At 35.8% G+C, this 9,862-nt stretch overlaps 1 long non-coding RNA gene across 1 annotated transcript; it reads right to left on the reverse strand.

Moving 5' to 3' along the window:
- Positions 1 to 5,187: 5,187 nt before the first annotated feature.
- Positions 5,188 to 6,310, reverse strand: LOC145713024 (uncharacterized). Its single transcript, XR_014135952.1, has 2 exons — positions 6,195 to 6,310; positions 5,188 to 5,487 (listed from the first exon to the last, which is right to left on the reverse strand). It is a non-coding gene; the product is annotated as an uncharacterized LOC145713024 (long non-coding RNA).
- Between the last annotated feature and the right edge of the window lie 3,552 nt (positions 6,311 to 9,862).

Below are 9,862 nucleotides of genomic sequence, written 5' to 3' on the forward strand. Positions count from 1 at the left end.
ACGGATTTCTCATGAAGATAGGCATGTGCATATGAAGAACTTCTCGTTAAGCAAGACCAATGAATATATAAATCACACTGTTTCATTTCCTGTTTCTCTCTTTTTTTCCCCTCGGACTCTACCTTCAAATAAATGTCTAATAGTTAATCCTTGCCACAAGGTCTCTTTTCAAGGAAACCAGAGTGGTTCTAGAATGCAAACCCTTAGGACAAGATTTAGAAATAAAATGGTCATCTGTGTAAAAGGAGTAAAGAATCCTTGGCTGGTGATAGTGGTGTGATATTAACTTCTGATATTTAGTGGCATCACAATCACCTCAAACTTTAATGTTGTTAATTTGGAAGAAGTATAGTTACAGGAAAGGCATTTAGACATCAAGTACCTGTGGTACTTGATTGTTACAGGACAATGGTAATTATAAGGGTAATAAAATAGGGTAACGGCTTTTAATGTCACAGCCGACTCTGAAAGGAAAATGACAGGTATAGTGCAGTTAATTGCAAACTGAAAAGTACTGTTGTAAAGCCAGGAGGCCTCTAATGGCAGCTACAAAAGAGATTTTTATTTCCTGAAGCCACAGGGCAAAATTGCTCAACATCAGTCCTAGGGTTTGGTTATATACCAAAAGGGAGACTAAATTCTCAGTAAATCTTCTTTCAACAACAGGGTTCTAATGGAGAAGGGCTGGAATTCTGACACCTGGATAGTGATGTTTTAGTGGGTGAGTTTGAGAAGCTTGAACCCAAACTCAGTCTGCTGAACCTCCTTTCTGGTAGAAGAAGTCCTTTGCTCGTTATCAGAGTCTCATTGCTTATAACAAATTTTTGTTCTCAGATACATTCTAAGATGATGTTTGCTTTCCACAGGACACATTACCACCACCACTCATTGTTCCTGGCCCTGTAACAAAAACCAAGCCTTAGAACAGCCTAAGCAGGGAAGTATAAGTCCTTTGCCATTAAGAAATAGCCTATACTCCAAAGGAATTGCAGTACCTATGTAATATGAGCTGACAGGATCTGGGGGAACCTACGTAGAAATGCATTTTTATGGTGTTAGCCTGGAGAAGGGGTGAATATGACGCTCACTGAGGAAGAATTTGAAGTAAAGGTGTAGAAAATTTCATTTTTTTTCAAGATCCCCTAAAGCTAGGGAATCTAGGCTGACATCAAGTGGTAACCAGGGTTTGAACATTCTGTGATAGAGTACAACATCCTGAGAACTCTTTCAACTTTTGATAGTGATAGTCATTAGTAAGAATATGAATAAATTATGGTTTTGAGGGTTAAACTATGGAGATTGCTCATAGACCTAGTCTAGAACTATTTAATAAACTGGTCTTGATACAACTCTTAGGTTTTTAAAAATACCACATTATTAGAGATAGGCTTATAGAATAATTTCTATGTTTTCAGTAACTTTCAATGAAACCTCATTTGACAGACAAATACTTAAGTAATCATGAGCGTGTCTACAATCTCTAGTCACAATACCAAACAGTAACTTTCCTAGCACCAAGAAGCTTGGACATGTATATTTCCACTTTCATACTGCTTCTCTATATACTCCTCTCAAATTAGGTCCAAGGAAGAATGAGAGCTGTACTGATTTAATCTAAGATTACTAAAATTACTTACCTACTTATTGGATATTCCTTTCTAACTAAGATGCCCACCAGGGTTCTAAATCCTAACACTCAAGTGTCCATGTATCCAAATTAACATGAAATCCAGTGTTTCCTATGCCTACCTCACTCCTGTCCTCCAGCCAAGAAAACTCTCAAGGTAGTAGTAATTGGGTTTTGTGTTTACTTCTTCTTAGTACCTTGAGATGAACTCAAACATTTTTCATAAATTAGGCATGATTTCATGACTGCTATTGGATATTGGTTTCCCCAAGATATGTTTCCTGTTATAAACCCCCTAGATGTATGGTCTAAACATATAACATTATTTAACATAGTCTATCTGAATGAATTCAAAACCCTTTTCTCTTTAAAAGTAGGAGTCAATTCTTGATCTCATTTGTCCCATCAGGTTCTTGGACTTCTTAGTCAAATTTAATCTGTCCCCTCCATCTTTCTTTAAACGTTATATACCCAATATATACTCTAAGGTAAAATGACAACGAAAAATACCTCCTTAGCTGTATAATAATTGCTATTTATTAGCTGTCTGCCCTGTGACATTTAATAGGCTGGAAGTTTTCCATATAGTCTCCTTCAGGTAGACATTGCTATTCGTATTTTGCAGACAGGAAAATGGGGCTCAGAATGGTTAAAATTGTCATTATCACATAGTCAGTAAATACCAAAGCTGGGACTGAAATACAGACTTTTCTAACTTGATAGCTTGAGCTGTTTCTGCTTATCACACCATCCCGCACTTGTTTAAAAAGATGAAGGTTTTATTAGAGTTGTGTTGAATGGAGGGAATGTCATCCTACACTTGGATCATTTAATGACTGGATTTATCTGGTGGGACTGAACTCTGACCTACCAAACTTTGTGGTACCCAGCTAATGAGAAACTTCTTTCCTTCTAGAGCAACAGCAAACAAGATGGCACAATTAATAACCAGCCCCCAAATGGGAAACGGTGCTTTGCTTTGCCTTACTCTTTTTTTTCAGCCTGTAAGGAAAAGATTCCTTTAGACTTCTTTTATGACATCAAGATGACATTTGAGACTAACTTGGAAGTCAAAATGCTAACAATTAGCTATTAGTAATGGAAAGAAAGGAACCTACACCCAAGTCTGGGAAAACGAATTCAGTGTTGAGCAGTTCTCATCCCTGGAGTATCTAAGAAAATGTCCAATCTACTTAACAGTCTCAATTCATAACTTTTTTTTGTTTTTGTTTTAGTTCAAATGAGAAGTGTCAGATCCAGTATTGGAGCAAGAATGACTCAGAATTAGGGGGAAGAGCTGTAAAATGCTGTTAGTTTCTGGGATTGGTTGTAAGAACAGCCCTAATCTTCATATATCGGTGGAACAATATTAAACATTCCAAGGTCACTTGACAAGTAGCTCCACCGCGGCATTACTAGGGAGAAAACAGAGACCTCCTTGAATAAATAAAAACGCACGTTCACACCCAGACAATATCTTTCGTGACGTTTAGATCTAACAGTCTCATCATCTTTCGCAGTGCTTAGAGTATTAATTTTCTAAATAATTTGTCACATTCTCAGGGAAAATCTGATTGGAAGAAACCTGATAGAATTTAATGACATTTCCAGGAAGGGACGTATTGCAGTTATGAAGCTTCTAGAAACCTATATCGTCTTTACTCTTCTCTCCCATTGAAACATCGCCTATCAATCAGTTAATGAGTATTGACTGAATCCCTACTCAATGACTACATTGCTGTACATAAAAAAATAGAGATACAAAGGAAATCGCAGGTCTGGTAACTACTTTCAGTATTCCTTTTAACTTAACAAATTTATGAAAGAAACGTGTCATAAAGGCCAACTATGTTTTAAGGCAGAATTTCTGAAACACTGGTAAAAACTGTTGAGGGCTCTCAATAGAGTTTTGAATGTAGTTTATATCTATTAATATTTTCTATGTTAGAATGAAAATTGAGGCACTTAAAATATTTAAAATAGCAATAATGAACCTATTATATGTTAGTGTAAATAGAAAGTTTTTATAAAAAATGTTTCCTGAAACAAAAATAATTAATGGTGAGAGTAGTCTTGTTTTGCATTTTTGCAAATCTCTTTAATGTCTGATTTGCAAATGCTAGCTGGAATCGCATTTCTATTTCTATTGTAATATCACATGTAGCCTCTGTAATAGTTCACTCTGCACTCATGAGAAAATGAGTGCAAACCAGAGTGTATTATCTTAGTATTATAAAATAGTTTTGATATCATAGACCTGTTGAAAGGGTTTCAGGAACCCCCAGCGGTTCTCTGGACCACACTTTGAGAATCCCTGTTTTAAGACTGAGAGCAGTCACTCAAGATTATCTATTACTGTAAAGCTGAAAAATATGTGTATTTAGGCGTGATGGTATTTTTGCTAAACTCTATCTCTGTTATTGAGAACTTTTTAAAAAAAATCTATATTAAGTATGACCAATATTAACAAAAGGAATACAATTTGAGGCATTACCCTGAATTAATTTCATGTTGGTAACCATAGGAAGGTTCCTTTGCACATATAGATACTTTGCTTACAGTCTATTTAGTTAAATTTTCAGACTCTATGAGCAAAAGGCACTCAGTTGCCTTCTAATTTTCATGTTTTCATGCACAAGACTGTTTCAATGTTAGACAGTTAGCAATGTTGGTGAAGAAACAGGCCATTCTCATTTAATAGCTCATTTATTACATGATTTTATTGTATACATCTGCTTTTAACATCGGATCTCTGAAGAAAGGTTATCTTTTTAGGTAACACTAATCAGCAGAGCCACCCACTCTTTGGAGTCAAACGACACTTGAGAACAGAATGAACTCAGCAGACAGAATGACGTACGTTTTGCAAAGAATAGCTGACCAGATGACAACCAAGTAGTCTGAAATTGTTATCCAAAAGAAGAAAATATTAATAAGTATATTTTTGTTTCACAACATACTTTTTCACCTGAAATCTCATAATAAGATGACAGATTGCTTCTCTTGGACCCCCAGTTTCCCCCAAGTTTGTAGGTCACAATTGTCAGAATGTACAAGGATGAATGGAAAACATGCCTAGATGGCCCTGGAAAAGCCAGTAATGATTGATATTCACGGAATGCAAAGGATCAAAAGAATAAGAATGTTCTTTTTCCTTATCATATTTCATTTCTTCTGATACCACCCTGGTAAAATCCCTGATAAAACATTTTGGGAAGCAATGTATTTAGTTCTCAAAACAGGTTTTGCAACAGTGGGATAAAGGGCTGTTTATTTTGTGGATGGTTTTTCCGTACAAAGAACTGTGTGTTATGAATAGTAACACAATAGTCCAGCAGGTAATAGAAACTTATGAATAGAAGGAAAGAAAGTGGCAGTAGAAGCAGAAGATAATCTGCATTTCATGTCAAGTACAAAGGCAGCCCTGTTCAATCATGTAGTGTAGACCTCAGAGTCCTATTTGCTAGGGCATCTATGGCCTCATCAGTACAGGCCTCGGACATCCTTTTTTATCTTGTGTTTGAAATGTTCATGTTAAAAAAAAATATGTGAGAAGTAGCTAGTTTTACACCATCTAGAAAGATGTCATCTTTCTTCTTTTTATTTGAAGTGAAATTCATGGAACATTTGAGAAATCCAGTTACTGTGCAGACTCCCCACATGGCCAAAAAAAAAAAAAAACAAAAAAAAACCCCAAAAAACTGTAATGAGAATGATGATTTTTGTGGAGATTTTATAGTCCAGCTTTAAGAAACTTGATCTTCATTCATTCTTCAGAATATATATGACCATTCATAATCCCAGCCAGAGAACAGACTGTTCCCAGTTGCCTAAAGATGATTATGATGGAATTTAGCATCCTGAAAGAAGAAAGATAAAAGGTGCATAATTCATGGATGATATAATACACATAACTGCTGGCACAGAAAGTCTTATGTAATAACTTTTAAAAATCTGATCATGGTCACTATACTAACATTCACATATAGAATATGAGAAATACATAATTCAACTAAAGTTAAACACCTCCTTTATGCTAGGAAAGTGGCAAGGTGTTTAAAAAATAAGATTAAAGGAGACACACGATTACACTTTAATCATTGGTTCATCTAAAAGTTCTGGTTAACAAAGTATTGCCAAGTTGAATCATTCATCTTTGACTGCAATTCTATCCTTGGGCTATTTGTCACTAAACTTTATAATTTCACATGATTCACCTATCTTAGAATCTTTTAACAATTAGCTTTCTTGCTAGTTACCTGTTTTGAGGCACTTTTTTTCCTTCCTGTTGTGCATTTTAATTTTTTAACTCCTCTACCATTATGGATGGGGTGTTTATGTGTATATATATGTGTATATATGTGTGAATAATAGACATTTTTTGTAAAAATAAATAGCAAATATGTATAGCAACTTGTGTGTAGCATATATGTATGTATACATAAATGTGTATTTGTGTATATATATGTATGTGTGTGTATACATGTATAATACACACATATGAGAGACCTACATAAAGGTCTGGAATGATAAAAATGAATCAATTAGTAATAGTTGCACAGATTACCCGGTTGAATTTGCATGAATTTCTTTTTCTCTGTCATTTTTTTGATTGTTTCCAATGAGATCCATAATCACCACTCAACTGTGACCTTTCTGTCTCTCTCTTTGTGGGAACCTCAGCCTTCTCCTGCACACAAAGGCTATGTCAGGCCCCTAGAGTCTGGAATGCTTTGGACAATGGGCGAGCAGTCTGATCAATTTGCTGCTGATGGAGAGAAAAGGAGAACAGAGAGACTGCTTTTGAAGTTGTCTCCTTCGTGGGTCTGAGTCACCAGCAGCTGTAGGGTTCCAGCCTGTTTGTTCTAAGTTTTATAGGAGGAACAGGAACTTCAAGTTGGATACTGTGTTTATTTTCTTCTGCCAACTTGAGAGATTCCTATAGTGCAAAGACAAACCTCGGAGATTCCTATAGAGCACAGACAAACCTCGGCATGGCATTTTCATCTCTAAACCAAATGCTCAGATACCCACAGGCCTTACGTGAGTTGGCTGGCAAGGGAATCCACCTGTATCTGCAATTGCCTGAAAACATATTTATCTTCCAAAATAAAATCGGGGTCTTCATGCTCTCCTTTCTCTACCATGGGGGAAAAATTAATTTACTGGAAATACATAAGCTCCTTCCCTCATTCCTTTTTATTTTTTTAATTTGAGTGTAGTTGATACACCATGTTACATTATCTTTGTTCTTTTTTCTACACAAGGTGAAATAATGTGCTCTAGGCATCCCAAGTAATTTGTAGAGCAATTACTACCTTCTCACCTTCATTCTCCCTCCCCCTTTGTGTGGCTCCAGTAGGCTGTAAAGCTATAATGGCACTGAAGAAATGGAATCTTCCTTGTGAGCGCACAAGGAAGCCAGGGCTCCGTGCTGTGAGGTGCGTACCCTGCAGCATTTTAGCACAGGGTTTTATTTCTTGTACCTTCGGAAGATAAACCGTCTTCTTTTAATGAGAAGGTTTTATCATTGTGTTTTCCCTCTTTGATGGTATTTAAAAATAATTTCTTGATTTTAGTCTTTTACATAATGAAAAGATACCTACTAACAGAAAAAAAAGTATTTGCATATTATCCGTTCGCCTAAATTTTATTTTGTACCATCTTCCTGTAAATTTCATAGTTTTCTTATATATCATTTTAGCAAATTAATTTAAAGATCACATGTTTGAGTTAGAGAGTTACTGTGTATGAAAATATAGACCAAATTTCAACATGTGTTAGCATGCACACATCAAAAGAACTGTTTAAGTGAGTTAATGTTTGTAATTCTTGCATTTAATAGTTCTTTTTATTCTTGATTTTATTTCTAAATAAAAAAGTTGCTTTGCAAGTATCAGTAAAGATAAAATATTTTTACAATAAAAAATCTAAAATGAATTCAGTACTTTCTCCTTTTACGTTGTTTCTTAAGTATAAGAAATAACGGTGTAAGAAATAAGCTTTATACAAAATTGTTTGAGATAGAGGTGAATTATGGGTCGTGTGGAAAGGATTCGGAGGAGACAAACTGGCAAAACTATTATTTTATCTTCTCCATTACTTTGCATTGCAATATCCATACTTCTTCTCCTTATGTCTGCAAGCAATGGTCAACTTTGTGTAGAAATTTTACCATTACATGTCTTGGCTAAAGAACAATTCAGATCTCTGTATTGTTCCAAGTTACCATGGGAGTCAGTGTATCATGGCTCAGCCATCAGAGCAAACACACTGGGCCTTTTAGGCCTTAACTTTCCCAGAGGCTCTCAAACTAAGCTATTTTAAAGGGAAAGCATAAATGAACATTTTAGGTTGAATTTTGTTTTAATGGAAAAAATCAACAGATGTGGTTTATCCCTGTAGAGCCTTGGTCCTGAAATTCTGAACTGTCTTTCTAAACTTCATGTGAAGTTTTAGGAAGAGTGGTGTAGGAATTATGCTATGTGTTTGAGTAAATATAGCACCCAGACTTGGTCTTGCTTTTTAAAAGCTGTGGTTTGTATAAAGACAGCAGACTTCTCTTCCTTCCTAGGAATGCATTTGTGTTATAGGTATTTTGTTTTTGTGATTATGTAAATATTCTCTTGTGAGAAAATTTGAAAAATCCCTAAAACCACACCAAACAAAAATTAGAATTTTTTCTGTTTGTATTATCCAGGGATAATTTCTGTTTTAATTCTGATGTTTATATGTGCATTTATTTCTCAAGTATCTATTATATAATATTTTGATAAAAATTTGGAATTTCCATGTAAATATGGTATAGTAATATCTGTTTACACATGGAACTAACATGAATATACACGTGCTGTCATATGTACTTGTTTCCAGGTGTTCTATTTCATTATATGGATGTAGTATAATTTTTACAAGCTCTTTGGTGTTTAATATTTACTTAGTTTTGTTTGCTTTTATAAATCTTTTTAGAGATAATGTTTATGTTAATGTTATGTTATGTTAATGAGAATGTATATTTCTCTCATTATTTGCTGTCAGAAATTCTTTTTGGAATTAAGTAAGTAAGAGAGCTTGTGCACATGTGCATGTGAGCAGGGGAACAGCCAAGAGAGAGGGAGTGAGAGAATCCCTAGTGTGAAATTATGACCTGAGCTGAAATCAAGAGTCAGATGCTTAATCGACTGAGCCACACAGGTGACCCTGTTGTCAGAAATTCTGGAAAAATCTTAAAGACTTCATAAAAGTTTCCCTGTACTCATTCATGAGAAATATTTTTGGGATACTGACTATGATGCTGGAAAGCATTCTGGTATTTTGGTTATACAGCTATGAACAAAAGAGACACAAGTGTATATACTCAGAAGAATACTGATTTCTGATGGGGAGACAGATAATAACTAAGATAGGGAAGTAAAATATACAAGAGCCAAGGAGAAAATTTAAGTAGAAGAGGTCGATAGAACATGAGTACAGTGAGGGCAAAGAGGGACAGGTGCTGCACTTTTCTACAGGTTGGCTAGAGAAAGCTCTGCTCTTTGCTTCCTGAAGAAGATATGAAGGTAAACCCAAAGAAAGACAAAATACCTGTACAGAAAGAGACTTTCTGCCAGAATGACCAGCGACTTCAAAATGCCTCATCCAAGGATGTACCTACTCTCTGGAAGGAACTGGGAAGAGGATAGTATGGCTGAAGCCAAATGAAAGGGAAGCAAGTAATAGAACGTGAAAAGAAGAAATGGAGATTGATTAAGTAGAGTCCTTTGGGCTGTGGTAAGAATGTGGCTTATACTCTGAGGCAGATGGAATGCCATGAGGGTTTGAATAGAGGAATGACATCATCTGACAGTATTCTGACTTCTGTGTTAAGGTTAATTATTTGGAGTAAGATCATCCGGGGAATCCAGTTAGGAGACTATTGCAACACCATGGAAAGAAATAATGTCAATTGAACACAAGTAATAACTGAAAATGGCAATAAGTGGTTAGCCTAAAGCTAGAACTGCCAGGGTTTACTCAAAGATTAAAAGTAGGGAGAGAAGGGGCACCTGACTGGCTCAGTCGTTGAACATTGGACATGGGCTCAGGTCATGATCTCACAGTCCATAGGTTTGAGCCCCGCACCAGGATTTGTGATGACAGCCCAGAACCTGGAGCTTGCTTTGGATTCTGTGTCTCCCTTTCTCTGCCCCTCCCCCGCTCGCATTCTGTCTCTATCAAAAATAAATAAACATGTCA

This window comes from Panthera onca, chromosome A2, assembly GCF_046562875.1.
Source record: "Panthera onca isolate mPanOnc1 chromosome A2, mPanOnc1 haplotype 2, whole genome shotgun sequence".
Classification (NCBI taxonomy): domain Eukaryota; kingdom Metazoa; phylum Chordata; class Mammalia; order Carnivora; family Felidae; genus Panthera; species Panthera onca.